The sequence below is a fragment of the Siphateles boraxobius genome, unplaced genomic scaffold (assembly GCF_051911475.1).
Source record: "Siphateles boraxobius isolate OS27281-9 unplaced genomic scaffold, OSU_SipBor_1 55, whole genome shotgun sequence".
NCBI classification, from domain to species: domain Eukaryota; kingdom Metazoa; phylum Chordata; class Actinopteri; order Cypriniformes; family Leuciscidae; genus Siphateles; species Siphateles boraxobius.
In genome coordinates this window covers 6,155,810-6,176,951 of record NW_027509181.1, presented here as the reverse complement: position 1 = coordinate 6,176,951, position 21,142 = coordinate 6,155,810, and the positions used below count along the sequence as shown (strand labels likewise).

The following is a 21,142-nucleotide window of genomic DNA, read 5'->3' as shown; positions in this document are numbered from 1 at the left end:
CCTTCCAGACTTTTGGCGGTTTGGGAGAGGCTTTGAACCGCTTGAAGAAGTTGAGTGTTAACTCCATCAGGCTCGACGATATCTGGAAAAGCAGGTGCCCGTGCATGCAGTGTGGTTCTCTTTGCAGGATGTGGTGACGATGACTTGGCAGTTTTTATTTCTGCCTGCTTGTTTTGGGTGACCAGACACAGAAAGAGTTGCGGGACTAGTGAAGGACTCAGGTGGATTACTCAAAGTATTCTGGGCGAGAAGAAGTAGATTCTCTCTGGACAGACCTTGGTGGTGGGAATGCCGGCTGCTTCCAGAGTACTGGATATGTCCCCGTAGACCACATTGCCCATAGCGAGTCGCGACATCGAAGGCGCATGCTGCACCGTGTTGGAAGAGGAGAGGGTGGAACGAATTCGTCATTAGAGAACGAATCGTTCTTTTGAACCGGTTCATTTTAGTGAACCGGTAGGACCAGTACACTAAATCGGACTGAATCGTTCGAAACAGTTCGCACCTTGCGTCAGTGCACGTTCGATATGACCGATGAGCTGGAGATACTAAGCATGTGTAATAGCACCATCTCTAAACAGAATTTTCTTTCAGGCAACTGATGATGTGCTGATACATGAGCACGCAGCACGAGTGAACCGAAGACTTAAATGAGGGTCCGAATTCGGCGAAATGTAAGTTTATTAAATAACAAATAAAATGATGAAGACCATTTATGCACATTATATCTTTAAGACATTGCACATCGCCTGTAGGCTACAGGGTTCGTTTGCAAAACGTAAAAGTAAAAAACTTATACAAGATGATTATGACGATGAGTACTATTATTTAACTGAAGTTATGATTACAAATGCCTTTATTTGAATGTATTTTAACCACCGGGATGATAGAATTGACGTCAATACGTGCAGTGCTTGAAGTGGGAAAAGAAAGGTGCCGGTACTCTCTTGCATTGGCAAATCATGACATTTGAGATTTCTACAGTGAAAAACAAAACTTATAGCAAAACTTGTTGTTATTTATTAACAACATAAACGTAGCCTACTAAAACAAGTCGTGCGTGTGTGCACGTGCGTGCGAAAACGAAACTTCTCCAAGTCTGCAAGTCCAAAAATACATTTAGATTATTATTATTTTATTTTATTAAATGCATTTATGGTGAGATTATTATATTTTCATGTCAATCTGTGTTTTGACCACGAACCATGAGCTGTCACTTTAATTCACCGCGTGCAGCACAGCAAAAATACACTCGGAACGATCTCTGCACTGCTGTATACGCACAGCACCAGGAGCGCATTGACGGACCGCATGCGCGTGCAGTGTGAAAGCTCGAACCTGTTAACATGGGTGCGGAAAAAATACGCACTGCATACGCACTGCAAACGAAGTATATCAACGGGCATGACACTGGCGCTTTTTCTGTCAGTGGTCGAGTACCGGCTACATGCGAGAAGTAGCGGTACGCAAGAAAAAGTGCAGGTACGCTTAAGAGTAAAATGTAGAAGTGCCGGTACTGCGTACCGGTGAGTACCGCCCCACCTCGAGCACTGATTACGTGATGACGTAAAAGAACTGGTGAACCGGTTTTTTTAACCGGTTCATTGAAACGAATTATCCGAAAGAACCGGTTCGCGGGAAAGAACCGGACTTCCCATCACTAGTGGGTAACATCCTCCACTATTTCCCTGACAGTAAAGGAGGACCGACTTAACAAAAGAGCGTAATCTATAAATTGTTCAAAGGTTAGGTCATTTACCCCTCTTGGCAGAAGTGATTTTAACGGTTTGTTTAATCCATGACAATAGAAGTCTTTCAGAACATCATACTTCCAGTTGATACCATTGGCTAAAGCACAGAATTGAGTGGTGTGTTCCTCGATGGTACAAATACCTTGACAAAGGAAGAATATCTATGTGTGTGGTCAGTCGTTCTGTAATATTTGAGACAGGCAAAGAAGCAGGTTGTTTTGCTACTTTGTACAACTACTTTGTACAGCTTCATCATGCTAATGCAACAGTCCTGGTACATCTCAAGTTGCAAAAGATCTAACAAAGCTTCCCTGAAATACTGAAATACTGACGTGAAGAAGTGAATACTGTTTTACATTATGTGCTGGTATTACCTTATGAACTGTGATTACATTAAAAGTTGCCACAGTGTGTTCATAATGTAATAAATTAATAACCTATTACATTATGTGAAAAAAATTTATTACATTGAAAATTTATTATTACATTATGAGCTCAAGATTTTATCATGTTTTGAGAAAATTAATACATTATGAGCATTTTATTACAGTAACAATGTAATATTAATTGCACTATGTGCAGTTTTTATATTATGTACTGTTATTACATTATGAGTTGCTACACACTTGTTACCACCGATACATGCAGAAGACCATCGAACCTTGAAGCAGAAGGACTACAGCAGCAGAAGACCCCACTCCTGTGAGATAAGAACAGGAAACTGAAGCTACAATTCACACAGGCTCACCAAAATTGGACAATAAAAGATTGGGAAAAAAAGTGACTGGTCTGATGAGTCTCGATTTCTGCTGGTGTGGTGTGTGGGGGATGTTTTCTTGGCACACTTTGGGCCCCTTAGTACCAATTGAGCATCGTTTAAACACCACCTGAGTATTGTTGCTGACCATGTCAATTCCTTAATGACCACAGTGTACTCATCTTCTGATGGCTACTTCCAGCAGTATAACGCACCATGTTACAAAACTGGTTTCTTGATAATAAATATAACAATGAGATCACTATACTCAAATGTCATAGTCACCTGGGGCCTCATTTATAAACGTTGCGCACGCACAAAAGAAGGTGTACACCGCTCTCTACGCAATAATTGGTATTTATAAAAAGCAAACTTGACGGGAAAATGTGCGGTCCTTCACGCAAGCTCTGACCCAGGCGTACGCACAAAACGGGTGAAATGAGAAATGGCGACACCGTCGGCAGATGGAAGAAACACGTGAAAGTGTGTGAAACTGTAGACCGTTGTGTAAAATAAATGGCAATACTGCCTCTCATAAATAACACGAAGACTTCACAAAGCAAGTCTTACAATCAACAGCCTACACGAACACCCGTTTGATCGATCTGAAACAGAAATGCAAATTAATATTTCCAAAAAGAAAAGTCAAATATGTTCTGCAATAATATTTTCATGTTATACAATTCATCCTCATAAATAAGATGGTAAACAGAACGAAATTGTCACAATGATGAGTCTCAAAATCCAAGTGCAAGTGAAACAGTTTATTGACGATGGACAAGACAGGGAACTCAAAACACACCAACAGATATACAAAACGAACACATGGATTGATGAACCGTGACAGTACCCCCTCCCCTAAGAGTGCCTCCTGGCACTCCCAAGAGAGCCTACCTGACGATTGTAATCATCGATCAGGGAGTGATCCAGTATGTCCCTAGCAGGAACCCAACTCCTCTCCTCCGGACCGTAACCCTCCCAGTCCACCAGGTACTGGAATCCACGTCCCCTCCGTCTCGAGTCCAGAATTCTGTCACAATGATGAGTCTCAAAATCAAAGTGCAAGTGAAACAGTTTATTGACGATGGACAAGACAGGGAACTCAAAACACCACGTTTACAGGCGGGCGACCTGGAAGACACAACACGAGAGGAGAGGATCTCAAAACACCACTTTTACAGGCGGGCGACCTGGAAGATACAACACGAGAGGAGAGGAACTGGACTGGAGAACAGCGAGGACACAGGACAGCGACAGGAACAATCTCCGGATGATCCCTCAGCAAACTGGATGTTCCGTGGAAAACAGGCAGAGCCCGCAAGGAACTAGGACACAGGTACTGGGTGACAGAATACAAAAAAACATGAACAACGAACCGACACCCTGCATGAAAACCTCCAGCTAGATAAAGGCAGCTAACAAGTAGTAGATTAGTTGCAGCTGACGGCAGTTAGCGTAATCAGCCGGTGCTAAGCAACAAACAAGCACTACACACATACACAACCCCACAACCAAAACACACCAACAGATATACAAAACGAACACATGGATTGATGAACCGTGACAGAAATAATGTACAAAACTGATATTCTCGCCAATGTGTCCGTCTGGCGGAGCAGATATAGATGCAATTAGATAGTCAGTCACATAGCTATATAATTAGGGAGATATATAGCCTAGATAGATTTATAGACAGATAGATAAATAGTTGTATTATTTGTCCTCTGGGGAAAGTTGTTTTCATACTAAAAATGTCTTCATCAGCTACGGAATCATGGTATTCATGCATATGCCTTTAGTTTGTTTTATTTTTGATAAAATAACGTATGACGTAGCCTATGGCTCAACCATTCAGAAAGCTGCAAGAAATTACATTTGCGCTGAACTAATTCCCATTTCCAAGTAGATTATAACCAACATCTGTAGCTTGTCAGATGCAATTAAATGGATGGAAATAAAATGCCCCATCACAACGCGTAATGACGCACAATGGCTGATCTTGCGCTCTTAGAAGATGTGGCAAATGGAAGGATTCGGAGTGAACGCATCTTCAGACAGCAAGAAGATTTGCTGGCAAATGAGGACGAGTGGCTCATGAGCCGGTTCCGACTTCCTCGAGCTGTCCTGTTGGACCTCTGCGGTCTTTTGGCCCCTGCGTTACAGAGGAGCACTCGGAGGAACCATGCCGTGCCAGTCCCACTTCAAGTCCTAACAACACTAGGATTCCTGGCGACTGGCACTTTTCAGAGGGAATTGGCTGACAGGTCAGGCATATCTCAGCCGACCCTTAGCTGGATAATGCCAGACGTTTTAAAAGGCATAATAGCTTTGTCACATGAGTGCATAAAGTTTCCATACACGGCTGGTGAACAGGCAAACAAGAAAGCTCAATTTGCAGCTATGTACGGTTTCCCAAACGTTATCGGTGCTATTGACTGCACTCATGTTGCCATAAGGGCACCGAATGTGAATGAAAATGCTTTCATTAATCGAAAGCATTTCCATTCGATCAATGTCCAAATTATTTGTGATGCTGACATCTTGCTCACTAACGTAGTAGCTCGGTGGCCTGGGTCAACCCATGACTCATTCATTTTAAGACACAGCAGTGTTGGGCGCAGACTCGAGGCTGGTGCTGTGCGTGATGGCTGGCTTCTAGGTAGGCTACGTTTGATTACTAGACATTTTACTGTACTTCAGAGTCTTAACCCTTTCACTATCCTTGCAGGGGACAGTGGATATCCCCTCAAACAGTGGCTGCTTACACCTTTCCTCAATCCACATAATGCAGAGGAAAGGCACTACAACATGTGCCACAGCCGAGCTCGCGCTATAGTGGAGCGCACCATCGGCCTGTTTAAGGGCAGATGGTGCTGCCTCGACTGCACTGGAGGGAGGTTATTGTACACTCCTGAAAAGGTGTCCAAAATCGTGCTGGCATGTGCTGTGCTACACAATGTGGCACAGCTTAAAAACGTGCCTCTACCCCCTGACGCCGATTGCTGTGTTGGCCCCGACCTTGACCCCCATCCCCAGGCATTTGAGCCAAATGCTGCTGCTGTGCGCCAGCGTTTGGAAGTGATGCGTCGCTTGTAAAGAACAACAAAAGGTGTGGAAAAAATATATTATTTATTCAAGAATTCCCTCATTGTGCTGTTTATTTCAGTTAGGACAGTCTTGATTTCACCCAACTCCTTTGCCACCTCTCTGACTGAGTTAATGACTTCCCTCTGCATTTCAAGGACGGCATCGGTGAGGACACGCCCGCTGCTGGAGGGTTGAGAGCCGCGTGCCGTGGAGACGCTGGGCACAGACGGCTGCTCAGCTGCAGCCTCTGAACCACTGGCACTGGCCCAGCTAGAACACCCAGCGACTGAAATAAAGATTGTTCTATATGAATAAATTGTAATCGTGTAGCCTACATACATGTGACTTGACTGCATTCATTTGACTTATTTCACTTACCTGTGTCATCCGGTGCATCTGGCCCGTCAGTGTCCCCCTCCGCCTCAGTCACCACTCCACTTAATAGGGATTCCCCAATATTTGCCGATAGTCTCTCATCAAGAGGGGTCAGCTCCGGTGTCCCCTTTCCCCCACCCGTGGCAGACACACTCTGGCGATGGAGCGCTAGACGCTTTTTTGCCTCGACTTTGATGTCTGACCATTTCTTTTTTATTTCGGCCACAGTCCGAGGTTGTGAGGCTACAGCATTTACAGCGTCTGCAACCTTTTGCCACTCAAGTGCCTTTTTGGCATTAGTAATGCCCACACTGTGCCCTCCAAACAAAATTTTTCTCCTCTTTTCCACCTCGCCAACGATAACTTCTACTTCACATTGAGTGAAGTTACGTTTTTTTGATTTCCTCTCTATGTTTGCCATAATTTCACAATCTATGAATATTAACTTGTGGGCGTTTCACGGACTATTTATGGGCAACTATGGGCGTGACATGAAGCCGCAAAAGCTGCGCTACATTTAGAATTGATTGGGATTTATTAAGGAAAAAATGCGTAGGATGTGCGTGCGCACAGTTTTATAAATCCGAATATTTCTGTGCGTACGCACGTCCTATGTTTCATCCGTACGCCACTTCTGACGCAAAACCTACGCAAAGTTTTATAAATGAGGCCCCTGCTCTTAATCCAATAGAGCATCTTTAGGATGTGGTGGAACGGGATACACTTCATGAATATATATATATATATATATATATATATATATATATTGTGGCGAGCAGGACGAGGCCGAGGGATGTGAGAGAACGGCGCGAGGCCAGTGGCGTGAGTGATAATGAAAGTCACCTGTGAGACGCACCGGTCTCGCATCTCTCACGGAGGAGCGGAAGCATTAAAGGAGGAGCGACGCGACGTTCTCTTACGAGAGGTTCTCTCGTATTGAGTAAGTTTAGCTTACTCTACGGGAAAGATTCATCTTCTCGAGATATTGAAGCCAAAAAATTATCCTTAATTTTGTATTCATTGTCAACGCAGTGCAGCAACTAGCAGACCTAGAGCAGGCCATCTCGCGTGCTCATTGGCTGCCCTGCGGGCAATTGCTGCAGCCTACCAGTGAGCCCGGCGTGACGTCACGCCCAATGAAGGGCGCCCGCGCCTTCATAGCGTCACAGCCCGACAGAATGGGCGTGGCTTAGCGTATAAAAGTAGGGGCTGTAGGCTGACTTCCCTGATTTTTCGTCTCTTCAGCGAGCTCTTCGCATCGCTGGATCTGAGAGAAGCCACCGCCGCCGTCGAACAAGCGAAACAGCCAGCTTAGGACAGCGCTGAGGAAGCCGGCCGTCTTCGCCACCATCAGCCATCCGTGCGAGCTACGCTATCCGGCGACATATCCTTTTATCTCTGTATTCTGTGTTCTACACTTCCTAAAAGAGCAGCGAGACGTCTTTTTCAAGATGTCTCGCACTTCCTATGGCTCGTGCAGAGCCGCTCAGCGTTGGAGACCGCCAATCTGCGCTCTCTGCCTGGGCCAGGAACACGCAGCCTCACCCTCTCGATGCAGGATGCAAGCACTGCGAGGAACTTCCCATGTCGACCCTGCGGGCTCGAATCGAAGTCTTTAACCACAGCGCCGCGCGGCTAGCTCTCTTTACATTACAAGAGAGTTTCCCCGCCCTCGCGCCCCCATTTCGCACGTCATACAGAGCCCTCTCGAGCTCTCTGCATGACCCGGACGGGCAACATCTGTGTCACAAGACGTCGAAATGTCTCGCCCTGTCAGTCCCCTTAGATAAGGCTACTGCAGCGGTGTATTTGGCAGCCAACGAGCCGGTAATGCAACCCGCTCGCCTGCAGACACCCGCCGTTCTCACGGCGACCCAGAGAAAGCTCAAGTGAGTATAATGTCTGGTTATTCGGCTCACACAGTTGGTGTCTTGACTGTAGAAAAGGTGCCCACATCTCGGTGTTCACCCTTACACACAAACACCCCCCGTGTCTCCCGCAGAGCCCACTCTCATAAAGCTGGCAAATGCCACTCGAGTGCTAGATGTAGGAAACATGCCCACAACTCTGTGCTCACGCCTATTTTCTGCCCGCTCTGTCACACGGCCAGAACAGCCTCTTAACCTACATATCAGGTTAAGAATGTAAGTTACGTGCCCGCTCACGAGCGCTCACGCTTACTAACAGACACATCGCCTCCGAAAAGACGCGCGTGTCCCGCTGCGGCCGGACCGCCGTCAACGTTTATTTCCCTGTCAGTCCCCTTCAACAGGCTACTGCAGTGGTTCATTTAGCAGCCAACGAGTCGGTTTGTTCACCCTCTCACCTGCACACAAACGCCGTTTTCACGGCGACCCAGAGAAATCTCAAAAAGAGTATAATGTCTGGTCCGGCTCATGCCGTCGGTGTTTTAAGTGTAGTGAAAGTGCCCACGCCCCAGTGTTCACCCCTACACACAAGCACTTCGAATCTCTTGTCACTCACAGAGCACACTCTCATAAAGAGCAGAAAAGCAGCTCGAGTGTTGAATGTAAGAAATGTGCCCACAGGTCTGTGCCCACTATCTGCCCGCTCTGTTACATGATCAAAAAAGCAGCAGAGAGCATTCACGCTTGCTAACACAAACCTCCCCCGGGCTCCGCCCGCACGTTTAAGTGTTATCACAAAACGCAGGGCATTAATAAGACGCTCCCCATCCATTATGATCGGGGCGTCAAATACACTTGTAAGTCTCGTGCCCACGCACACGCGCTCACGCTTACAGGAATCTTTTCCGCCCGGAGCGCTGCTCGCGGGTCAAAATTTGAAAAAAAAATGTTCCCCGTCCCTTATGATTGGGACATCTCACTTAAATCAGTCGGTTTCGGCTTTCAGCGAGCAGTCATTGCCCAGAACCGAGAGCGCGCGCGCCGCGCTTTCGACTCCGGTTTAGTTTTACAAGCCCGCAAATGGCGGCGATCTGAACCCGGAGGCCATTCGCCCCCTAGCGGCTCAAATAGCTGCGTGGGAAACTATCCCAGGGATTTCAGAATGGGTGCTGAGCACAATAAAGCAGGGCTATACACTTCAATTCATTCGCCGTCCCCCGCGCTTTCATGCCCGGACCGTGACGATAGTGAACGCGGAAGTAGCACACCTACTTCACGCAGAAATAACAAAGCTGCTGTGCAAAGGGGCTATAGAAAAGGTACCGCCTTCTTTGAGGGAGTCAGGTTTTTACAGCCGATATTTTCTCGTACCCAAGAAGGACGGAGCCTTCAGACCTATCCTAGATCTGAGACATTTGAACAAAGTGCTTGCGAAAAGACCGTTCAAAATGCTTACGACCAGGAAAATCCTCGCGCACGTTCGCCCGAGGGACTGGTTTATTTCTCTAGATCTGAAGGATGCCTATTTTCAGATTCAGATAATACCCCGTCACAGGCAATTTATGAGATTTGCCTTCGACGGTCAGGTATATCAATACACCGTCCTGCCGTTCGGCCTGTCCCTAGCACCCCGTACATTTACGAAGTGCATGGACGCGGCGCTCGCCCCCCTGAGAAGTCAGGGGCTACGAAAAATGAACTATCTGGACGATTGGCTGATATTGGCACAGTCGGAGACAGAACTGCTATCTGACAGAACAGTGCTTCTCAGTCACTTGGAAAACTTGGGTCTCACGGTCAACTGGACCAAGAGCTCATTACTGCTCAGTCAGTCAATTTCCTTTTTAGGAATAGAACTGGACTCGGTGACCATGGCGGCTCGTTTATCGACACAGCACGCGCGCCGTGTTCGCCACCTAGCCGCATCTTTCCAGAAGGGCAGCTTTCTCCCTTTGAAAACATTTCAAAGGATGTTGGGCTGTATGGCATCAGCTGCAGCGGTGCTTCAGCTCGGCCTACTGCGCATGCGCCCGCTCCAACGCTGGTTGAATGCTCGCGTGTCCCACCGAGCCTGGGTTTCTGGCGGCCAGAAAATCAGAGTGACTCAGACCTGCATAGCGGCTCTGCAGCCCTGGTTAGTAGCCGACTGGTACCAGCAGGGAGTGATGATGGCAACCATCTCTTATCGGAAAGTCATTTCCACAGACGCGTCCAACTCGGGTTGGGGCACGCTGTTCGAGGGCAGACCGGTCTTCGGCCAGTGGTCAGACCAAGAGAAGTGTTTTCACATAAACTGTCTGGAAATGATAGCTGTCAAGAACGCGCTGAAGCGCTTCCTCCCATTCATACAGGACCAACATGTTCTTGTCCGCTCGGACAACATGTCTGTGGTATCCTACGTAAACCGTCAAGGCGGTATCAGATCCAGAAATCTCTGCGATCTGACGGAACGCCTCCTTATTTGGTCTCAGATGCACCTGCGTTCGCTGAGGGTGGCTCATGTGCCTGGCCATTTGAACGACGGCCCAGACAAACTGTCCAGGGACAATGTTCCCCCAAGGGAATGGTCCCTGCACCCCCAAACGGTCCAGAAGCTGTGGTGCCTATTCGGCAGAGCGGAAGTCGACCTATTTGCGTCAAAAGACAACGCTCAATGCCCGACGTTCTTCTCGAAGGACGAGGACCCGCTGGCCCAGGTTTGGCCCAGCCTCCTGCTATATGCTTTCCCTCCGGTCTCTCTGTTACCACAGGTGATCAAGAGAATCAGGGAAACGCGCCACTCATTGTGCTCCTCATAGCCCACCATTGGGAGAATCAGATATGGTTCCCGGAACTAGCACGGCTGTCACTTACAGCTCCGTGGCCGATTCCAGCTTAGGACAGCGCTGAGGAAGCCGGCCGTCTTCGCCACCATCAGCCATCCGTGCGAGCTACGCTATCCGGCGACATATCCTTTTATCTCTGTATTCTGTGTTCTACACTTCCTAAAAGAGCAGCGAGACGTCTTTTTCAAGATGTCTCGCACTTCCTATGGCTCGTGCAGAGCCGCTCAGCGTTGGAGACCGCCAATCTGCGCTCTCTGCCTGGGCCAGGAACACGCAGCCTCACCCTCTCGATGCAGGATGCAAGCACTGCGAGGAACTTCCCATGTCGACCCTGCGGGCTCGAATCGAAGTCTTTAACCACAGCGCCGCGCGGCTAGCTCTCTTTACATTACAAGAGAGTTTCCCCGCCCTCGCGCCCCCATTTCGCACGTCATACAGAGCCCTCTCGAGCTCTCTGCATGACCCGGACGGGCAACATCTGTGTCACAAGACGTCGAAATGTCTCGCCCTGTCAGTCCCCTTAGATAAGGCTACTGCAGCGGTGTATTTGGCAGCCAACGAGCCGGTAATGCAACCCGCTCGCCTGCAGACACCCGCCGTTCTCACGGCGACCCAGAGAAAGCTCAAGTGAGTATAATGTCTGGTTATTCGGCTCACACAGTTGGTGTCTTGACTGTAGAAAAGGTGCCCACATCTCGGTGTTCACCCTTACACACAAACACCCCCCGTGTCTCCCGCAGAGCCCACTCTCATAAAGCTGGCAAATGCCACTCGAGTGCTAGATGTAGGAAACATGCCCACAACTCTGTGCTCACGCCTATTTTCTGCCCGCTCTGTCACACGGCCAGAACAGCCTCTTAACCTACATATCAGGTTAAGAATGTAAGTTACGTGCCCGCTCACGAGCGCTCACGCTTACTAACAGACACATCGCCTCCGAAAAGACGCGCGTGTCCCGCTGCGGCCGGACCGCCGTCAACGTTTATTTCCCTGTCAGTCCCCTTCAACAGGCTACTGCAGTGGTTCATTTAGCAGCCAACGAGTCGGTTTGTTCACCCTCTCACCTGCACACAAACGCCGTTTTCACGGCGACCCAGAGAAATCTCAAAAAGAGTATAATGTCTGGTCCGGCTCATGCCGTCGGTGTTTTAAGTGTAGTGAAAGTGCCCACGCCCCAGTGTTCACCCCTACACACAAGCACTTCGAATCTCTTGTCACTCACAGAGCACACTCTCATAAAGAGCAGAAAAGCAGCTCGAGTGTTGAATGTAAGAAATGTGCCCACAGGTCTGTGCCCACTATCTGCCCGCTCTGTTACATGATCAAAAAAGCAGCAGAGAGCATTCACGCTTGCTAACACAAACCTCCCCCGGGCTCCGCCCGCACGTTTAAGTGTTATCACAAAACGCAGGGCATTAATAAGACGCTCCCCATCCATTATGATCGGGGCGTCAAATACACTTGTAAGTCTCGTGCCCACGCACACGCGCTCACGCTTACAGGAATCTTTTCCGCCCGGAGCGCTGCTCGCGGGTCAAAATTTGAAAAAAAAATGTTCCCCGTCCCTTATGATTGGGACATCTCACTTAAATCAGTCGGTTTCGGCTTTCAGCGAGCAGTCATTGCCCAGAACCGAGAGCGCGCGCGCCGCGCTTTCGACTCCGGTTTAGTTTTACAAGCCCGCAAATGGCGGCGATCTGAACCCGGAGGCCATTCGCCCCCTAGCGGCTCAAATAGCTGCGTGGGAAACTATCCCAGGGATTTCAGAATGGGTGCTGAGCACAATAAAGCAGGGCTATACACTTCAATTCATTCGCCGTCCCCCGCGCTTTCATGCCCGGACCGTGACGATAGTGAACGCGGAAGTAGCACACCTACTTCACGCAGAAATAACAAAGCTGCTGTGCAAAGGGGCTATAGAAAAGGTACCGCCTTCTTTGAGGGAGTCAGGTTTTTACAGCCGATATTTTCTCGTACCCAAGAAGGACGGAGCCTTCAGACCTATCCTAGATCTGAGACATTTGAACAAAGTGCTTGCGAAAAGACCGTTCAAAATGCTTACGACCAGGAAAATCCTCGCGCACGTTCGCCCGAGGGACTGGTTTATTTCTCTAGATCTGAAGGATGCCTATTTTCAGATTCAGATAATACCCCGTCACAGGCAATTTATGAGATTTGCCTTCGACGGTCAGGTATATCAATACACCGTCCTGCCGTTCGGCCTGTCCCTAGCACCCCGTACATTTACGAAGTGCATGGACGCGGCGCTCGCCCCCCTGAGAAGTCAGGGGCTACGAAAAATGAACTATCTGGACGATTGGCTGATATTGGCACAGTCGGAGACAGAACTGCTATCTGACAGAACAGTGCTTCTCAGTCACTTGGAAAACTTGGGTCTCACGGTCAACTGGACCAAGAGCTCATTACTGCTCAGTCAGTCAATTTCCTTTTTAGGAATAGAACTGGACTCGGTGACCATGGCGGCTCGTTTATCGACACAGCACGCGCGCCGTGTTCGCCACCTAGCCGCATCTTTCCAGAAGGGCAGCTTTCTCCCTTTGAAAACATTTCAAAGGATGTTGGGCTGTATGGCATCAGCTGCAGCGGTGCTTCAGCTCGGCCTACTGCGCATGCGCCCGCTCCAACGCTGGTTGAATGCTCGCGTGTCCCACCGAGCCTGGGTTTCTGGCGGCCAGAAAATCAGAGTGACTCAGACCTGCATAGCGGCTCTGCAGCCCTGGTTAGTAGCCGACTGGTACCAGCAGGGAGTGATGATGGCAACCATCTCTTATCGGAAAGTCATTTCCACAGACGCGTCCAACTCGGGTTGGGGCACGCTGTTCGAGGGCAGACCGGTCTTCGGCCAGTGGTCAGACCAAGAGAAGTGTTTTCACATAAACTGTCTGGAAATGATAGCTGTCAAGAACGCGCTGAAGCGCTTCCTCCCATTCATACAGGACCAACATGTTCTTGTCCGCTCGGACAACATGTCTGTGGTATCCTACGTAAACCGTCAAGGCGGTATCAGATCCAGAAATCTCTGCGATCTGACGGAACGCCTCCTTATTTGGTCTCAGATGCACCTGCGTTCGCTGAGGGTGGCTCATGTGCCTGGCCATTTGAACGACGGCCCAGACAAACTGTCCAGGGACAATGTTCCCCCAAGGGAATGGTCCCTGCACCCCCAAACGGTCCAGAAGCTGTGGTGCCTATTCGGCAGAGCGGAAGTCGACCTATTTGCGTCAAAAGACAACGCTCAATGCCCGACGTTCTTCTCGAAGGACGAGGACCCGCTGGCCCAGGTTTGGCCCAGCCTCCTGCTATATGCTTTCCCTCCGGTCTCTCTGTTACCACAGGTGATCAAGAGAATCAGGGAAACGCGCCACTCATTGTGCTCCTCATAGCCCACCATTGGGAGAATCAGATATGGTTCCCGGAACTAGCACGGCTGTCACTTACAGCTCCGTGGCCGATTCCGGTGAGGGCATATCTCCTCTCTCAGGCTCGCGCCGTGATCTGGCATCCCCATCCAGAGCGCTGGTCTCTGCACGCATGGTTGATCAACGGGTACTCGTTGCCCTGCCAGTCACTGGGAAGACATTAGTTGGTCCGCTTCCTTAGAGGAGCTAGAAGGATGAACCCGCCGCGCCCCCCGTCGTTTCCTATGTGGGATCTTTCATTGGTCCTCGAGGCCCTGAAAGCCTTTCCATTTGAACCACTAGACTCCGTGGGGTCGAAATATCTATCACTGGAAACCGTCTTTCTGACTGCACTGTCGTCAATAAAACGTGTGGGGGACCTGCATGCGCTGTCTGTCAGCGCGTCGTGTCTTGAGGTCGGGCCGAATGACTCTAAAGTCATCCTCAGACATAGACATGGCTATGTTCCTAAAGGGATGGGCACTCCATTCAGAGCGCCATTCATTTCGCTGTCAGCTCTGCCAGCATCTGACAGCGAAGTGAGGTGAATCTCCTCTGCCCTGTCAGGGCGTTGAGATTTTACATTACGCGCTCCTTCAGGCGTTCAGAACAGCTTTTTGTTTCGTTTGGTGGGCGCACCAAGGGTCTCGCCTCCTCGAAACAGAGCCTGTCCAGATGGATAGTGGACGCTATAGCAGCTGCTTACGCATTAAAAGGTCTGCAATGCCCTCTGGGCATTAGGGCTCATTCCACGAGAGGCGTGGCCTCGTCGTGGGCGTGGTCCAGTGGGATTTCTATCCATGACATATGTGTAGCGGTGGGCTGGAGCTCTCCGTCTACCTTTGTCAGGTTTTATAACCTAGAAGTTCCTGCCTTGCAGGCTAAACTTTTGTCAGTTTGAAGGAGAGGTGTATTCTGCCCAGATCTTCCTGCTCAGATCACTCTCACGTGACTCAGCTCTCCTGGTTGAGCTGCACTAGGGTATGTGCCATGTGCCTATACAGACCGGCACACTGCTCTGTATTCCCTATGTGTGCTTATGTACGAGTGATGGCCCGCGTGGCTGGCCACCTTAATTTTTCCACTTATGGGGTTCCCCTGAAAGTTCGGGTACTCATGGTGGACGCTTGGACGCGCAGGGCGTTGACAAAGTGTTCCCGTAGCGTAAGCTAAACTTACGCAATACGAGAGAACCTCTCGTAAGAGAACGATACTCGGTTACTAACTTAACCTCGGTTCTCTCTAGAGAGGGAACGAATATTGCGTAACCGGCTGTGCTCGCGCCACGAGCGACTTCGCTTCAGTCGACGAAAAACCAGGGAAGTCAGCCTACAGCCCCTACTTTTATACGCTAAGCCACGCCCATTTTGGCGGGCTGTGACGCTATGAAGGCGCGGGCGCCCTTCATTGGGCGTGACGTCACGCCGGGCTCACTGTATGGTATGGTATGGTATACTTTATTGTCCCCAGTGGGAAATTTGTTTTGGGCTCACAAATACAAGCACTGCAGCACCAGACATTTAAAACAAACACAATACATAAAAAACAGAGAAATACACATTTAAAATCAAGTATTTGGCCTCACAATACTGTGTGCACCAGAGGGTACCCGGCATACTGCCACTAAACACTGGAAAAATGTTTGGCATCACACCATACTACCCACATTCTACCATTATACTCACACCAAACACTGGAAAAATGTTTGGCATCACACCATTCTACCCACTGTACAATGATTGGCATCTCATCACTCTCTCCACTGGGACGCAAACGGTATCATGCCACTCTGTATGCTAAAAATTAATAGGCATCACGCCACTCTGTATGCTAAAAATTAATAGGCATCACACCACTCTGTCCACTATAAAGTAATCGGCATCACACCACTCTGTACACTAAGAATTAATTGGCATCACGCCACTCTGTCCACTATAAAGTAATCGGCATCATGCCACTCTGTCCACTATAAAGTAATAGGCATCACACCACTCTGTCCACTATAAAGTAATCGGCATCACGCCACTCTGTACACTAAGAATTAATTGGCATCACGCCACTCTGTCCACTATAAAGTAATCGGCATCACGCCACTCTGTACATTAAGAATTAATTGGCATCACGCCACTCTGTCCACTATAAAGTAATCGGCATCACGCCACTCTGTACACTAAGAATTAATTGGCATCACACCACTCTGTCCACTATAAAGTAATCGGCATCACGCCACTCTGTACACTAAGAATTAATTGGCATCACGCCACTCTGTCCACTATAAAGTAATCGGCATCACGCCACTCTGTACACTAAGAATTAATTGGCATCACGCCACTCTGTCCACTATAAAGTAGTCGGCATCACGCCACTCTGTACAATAACATTAATTATTATTTCTACTTGATATTATTTAATAACTTAACCGCTGAAGGAATGAATGAATTCTTAAACCGGTTTAGTCTACAACCAGGCATTCTAAGTCTTCTCCCCGATGGCAACAACTCACTGGTAGGCTGCAGCAGTTGCCCGCAGGGCAGCCAATGAGCACGCGAGATGGCCTGCTCTAGGTCTGCTAGCTGCTGCACTGCGTTGACAATGAATACAAAATTAAGGATTATTTTTTGGCTTCAATATCTCGAGAAGATGAATCTTTCCCGTAGCGTAAGCTAAACTTACGCAATACTCGTTCCCTCTCTAGAGAGAACCGAGGTTATGTTAGTAACCGAGGATCAATATGTGTATATATATATATATATATAACAACATGTGAAGAAGCCATGCTTTTGTATCTCTATGGATAGGCTTCAATTCATGAAAATCCGTCCTTCCGGTGAGATGTTAAACTGAGGTCCTGACTCTCTGGGGTCCTTAAAAAAAAAATCCCGTACTTATCGTAAAGAGTGTCCTGTCCAAATTCCATCCACTGGCCCTTGTCATATATGGCCTCAAAATAGTAATCCCAATCGTTTTAATTGGCTCTATCACCCTCTCTCCAATCATCATTCATGATGAAACATTAATCAAAACTTATAAAATGTATTGCAAATACAGGTCCTTCTAAAAAAATTAGCATATTGCGATAAAGTTTATTTTCCATAATGTAATGATAAAAATTTAACTTTCATATATTTTAGATTCATTGCACACCAACTGAAATATTTCAGGTGTTTTATTGTTTTAATACTGATGATTTTGGCATACAGCTCATGAAAACCCAAAATTCCTATCTCAAAAAATTAGCATATCATGAAAAGGGTCTCTAAACGAGCTATTAACCTAATCATCTGAATCAACTAATTAACTCTAAACACCTGCAAAAGATTCCTGAGGCTTTTAAAAACTCCCAGCCTGTTTCATTACTCAAAACCGCAATCATGGGTAAGACTGCCGACCTGACTGCTGTCCAGAAGGCCATCATTGACACCCTCAAGCAAGAGGGAAAGACACAGAAAGAAATTTCTGAACAAATAGGCTGTTCACAGAGTGCTGTATCAAGGCACCTCAGTGGTAAGTCTGTGGGAAGGAAAAAGTGTGGCAAAAAACGCTGCACAACGAGAAGAGGTGACCGGACCCTGAGGAAGATTGTGGAGAAGGACTGATTCCAGACCTGATTCCAGACCCCATAGAGAATCTGTAGGGTATTGTGAAGAGAAAGTTGAGAGACGCAAGACCCAACACTCTGGATGAGCTTAAGGCCGCTATCGAAGCATCCTGGGCCTCCATAACACCTCAGCAGTTCCACAGGCTGATTGCCTCCATGCCACGCCGCATTGAAGCAGTCATTTCTGTAAAAGGATTCCCGACCAAATATTGAGTACATAACTGAACATAATTATTTGAAGGTTGACTTTGTTTGTCTTAAAAACACTTTGATTGGTCGGATGAAATATGCAAATTTTTTGACATAGGAATTTTGGGTTTTCATGAGCTGTATGCCAAAATCATCAGTATTAAAACAATAAAAGACCTGAAATATTTCAGTTGGTGTGCAATGAATCTAAAATATATGAAAGTTGAATTTTTATCATTACATTATGGAAAACAATTAACTTTATCACAATATGCTAATTTTTTGAGAAGGACCTGTATATGCCCTAATGCAGGGGCTTTCAATCAGGGTCTAGTGAATGAGAATCCTAGGATTCTCTTTGTAAAAATAAACACATTACATTTAAATTGATTTAAATAAATAAATGATTCAAATAAATAAAATAAAATAAAATAACTAAACAATAAAAACGTCGATTTAAACAACTAAATAAAATATAAAATTATCAAAATAAAGGAATGCATAAAACATAGCCTAACAGTAGGCTACAGTAGTATAGTGAACAGAAAACTACTAATGTTTGTTAGTATTATGATTGAAAGTTTTGATATGTTGTTATATCAGAAGCACGGGCTGCCAGTGATAGAAACAGTCAAAGATGGAGATGAGAGAGTTAACGGGACTTTAAGGAAACGGGGCGGGTTCATTCACTCGTGTTGGGTTTCACAGACACATACACACACACACACACAGCACACATGACTCTCAAATGGCCGCTGCTTCATACGGGGTTCTGTCTCAGCCCCCACTAAAAGACACCTGAAGGTCCTCAATGACACGTTTATTGCTCTTTTGTTGAGCAGACGGGGAAGTTTGCAGCATCAAACTGTGCGGCAGGAGTTGAGGCGGTGAGCCGCGGCGGGGGCGGAGTCAACAGGTTCAGGTATTTATTCAAGCTCTTCTTTACTCTCTCACCTTTTCTAAATAACTGCTGAGGATAATACATCATGCTAGATATGTTTTCTTTACTGACCAAATAGGCACAATGACACTGCCAGATAAGTTTTACAGTCCATAGTTCTGAATAATATGGCCAGCGTCTCAAAGAACTACAAATATAATTTCTGGGCATTTGCCTCCAATAATTGCGGTCTTGGTAGCCAGCTCTGTATGTTTTCACTGTCATTGTGCATAACTTTTAAAATGTTGATAGTTGTTGTACTGTCTAGTTTTGAAGTGAACAAGTGTGACTACATACAAAAGTCGCTCATCATTTCACTGGGCTGAAACAGGCGCTTTGACAGACAGGCTGTAGCGCAAATGTGTACCTATGCTCATTTTATCGAAACTTATACTTAGCGATTCTGTCTTCCATTTCTTATTTCCTTTTAAATTTGTAATTGCTGTAGATTGGTAAATGATACTTACAAAAGTGGTAGTATTTCCATTGTCATGGAACTTATTGATTGACTGATTTCCATATGCTATAATATGAAACCTACAGTAGCCTACGTAGTCAACTTTAAAAAATACACGTGCATGGCCCCACGTCCAATATACTGTAGTGCTATGGTACTTTGTAGAAAATTAAATTAATACAGCATGTTTTATGTCATTTATTTATTTATTTGGTTGGTTATTGTGGTAACTAACTAGATCCCACGTTTTTTAAAGAGCAATTTCCATTATGCCCTTCAAATCAAGGTGGTTATTTTGAATGAATTTATACAAAATTATTCATAAGGAAACATGGTTTTATGGAAAAAATTAGGCATGAAGCTATCTCCACTCCTAAACCTAAACATAAGTGGAAAACAATCTAGATTGTAAATTCGCCAAAACATAAAAATAGTTACTAATTGCCACGAGAGATTGTTGAGTTTTGGTCCTCACAAACATTTAGTTACATCCTTGATGAAGACTGATAAGGCAAATTTTGGCAGATTCTTGGTGAAGAACTATCACCCCATATTCCAAAGGATCAGGCAGAGAAGTTGCTGTTACCATGGACCCATGAATTATGATATATCGAAATATATCCAGTACCAAAGACTGCTGAGAAAGTAACAGCTTATGTGGATATAATAGACTGAAAATTGCTTATTGTTGCAATGGAAATAATTATATGGCCAAATATATATGTACTGTCAAGGTTTTTTTTTTTTTATATACAGTATTTGTCCCATTAAGTCACAGCAGGTGAATACTGAATACTGTGAAACACAATGAAATGAAGCCGTTATTTAGTAGAATATTCAGTAGAATTTGTTTTGGGTATACAACTTGTATGTCATGTTGTAGGTAATTAAATCAAGGTCATAGTACAATACACTCTTCTCACACTGCCCTGTTCATTACTGTCAAGTGGTGTTTGAGTTCAGACCTATCATATTTACACATTAAACATCCCCTCGTCTCAGATAACTCTTGTATGTGCTGGTTGTTTTGGCCATGATTTCAATGTCAAACAGCTGTTACGTATTGTGTGTTGATATACAATACTAATACAAACAATGTCCAGTACAACAAACAGGTAATAGCGGCTATATATATTTCACTGTTTGTGTTCCATTGTTTGACGTTCCAACATGAGTGACGCACATTCAGCTCTTTCTTCGTCTCCTGATGAGCACTTGTTCTTCGTCCACTTCTAACCAATGAGTAAGACCGGTGTCAGCATGGGATGGAAAAAGCATTCTGGCATTAAGAACATGATAGTGACTCAACATCTCCTTGCAATTGACATTTAATTAGTATTTCAATTGCTCTGTTTAGTATTTCAGTTTGTTTTTGCATGGTTTATGGACCAGATTGTTTTGCAAATGGAATCAGACATGCATCTGGTATGGTTGACTGTAACATGAGAGAGCTTCTACTATTGTAGAGTATAGAGTATAATTGCTTAATTTTGGACCTGATAAACCTCATTATAGCTTTTAGAATGGACCTATTATATCACATAGCCATATTTTTCAAAGGAGATTTTCTTTCCTCTTTGACTTTGTTGATTGATACATTATATTTCATTATGTTGAGTATGTGTGTGGAGAGCTTTGTTTACTGGAAAAAATCTATATAGCTAGCTACTTGAATAATAACATCTGTTTTAATGACACTCATACAGTGACACAATAAGTTCTACGTTCTAATAAATGCTGTTCTTTTGAACTTTCTATTCATCAAAGTATCCTGAAAAAGAGTCTGGAATGGTTTCCTTAAAAATCTGATGCAACACAACTGTTTTCAACATTGATAATAATTAGAAATGTTTTTTTGAGCAGCAAATCAGCATTA

General features: G+C 46.1%; 2 protein-coding genes across 3 annotated transcripts in view; both read left to right on the top strand.

Annotated features, from left to right (window-relative positions):
• The window catches only part of vps35l (VPS35 endosomal protein sorting factor like), a 322,653-nt gene that overhangs the window by 31,179 nt on the left and 270,332 nt on the right, over positions 1-21,142 (top strand). The gene's annotated exons all lie outside the window — the stretch shown is intronic.
• The window catches only part of raraa (retinoic acid receptor, alpha a), a 241,090-nt gene continuing 238,505 nt past the window's right edge, over positions 18,558-21,142 (top strand). Inside the window, exon 1 of one of the 2 annotated variants that reach the window (XM_077205970.1) lies at positions 18,558-18,791. The gene's annotated coding sequence lies outside the window, so the exon portion shown is untranslated. The remainder of the gene's footprint in view (positions 18,792-21,142) is intronic. The other variant, XM_077205972.1, reaches the window with a different exon arrangement.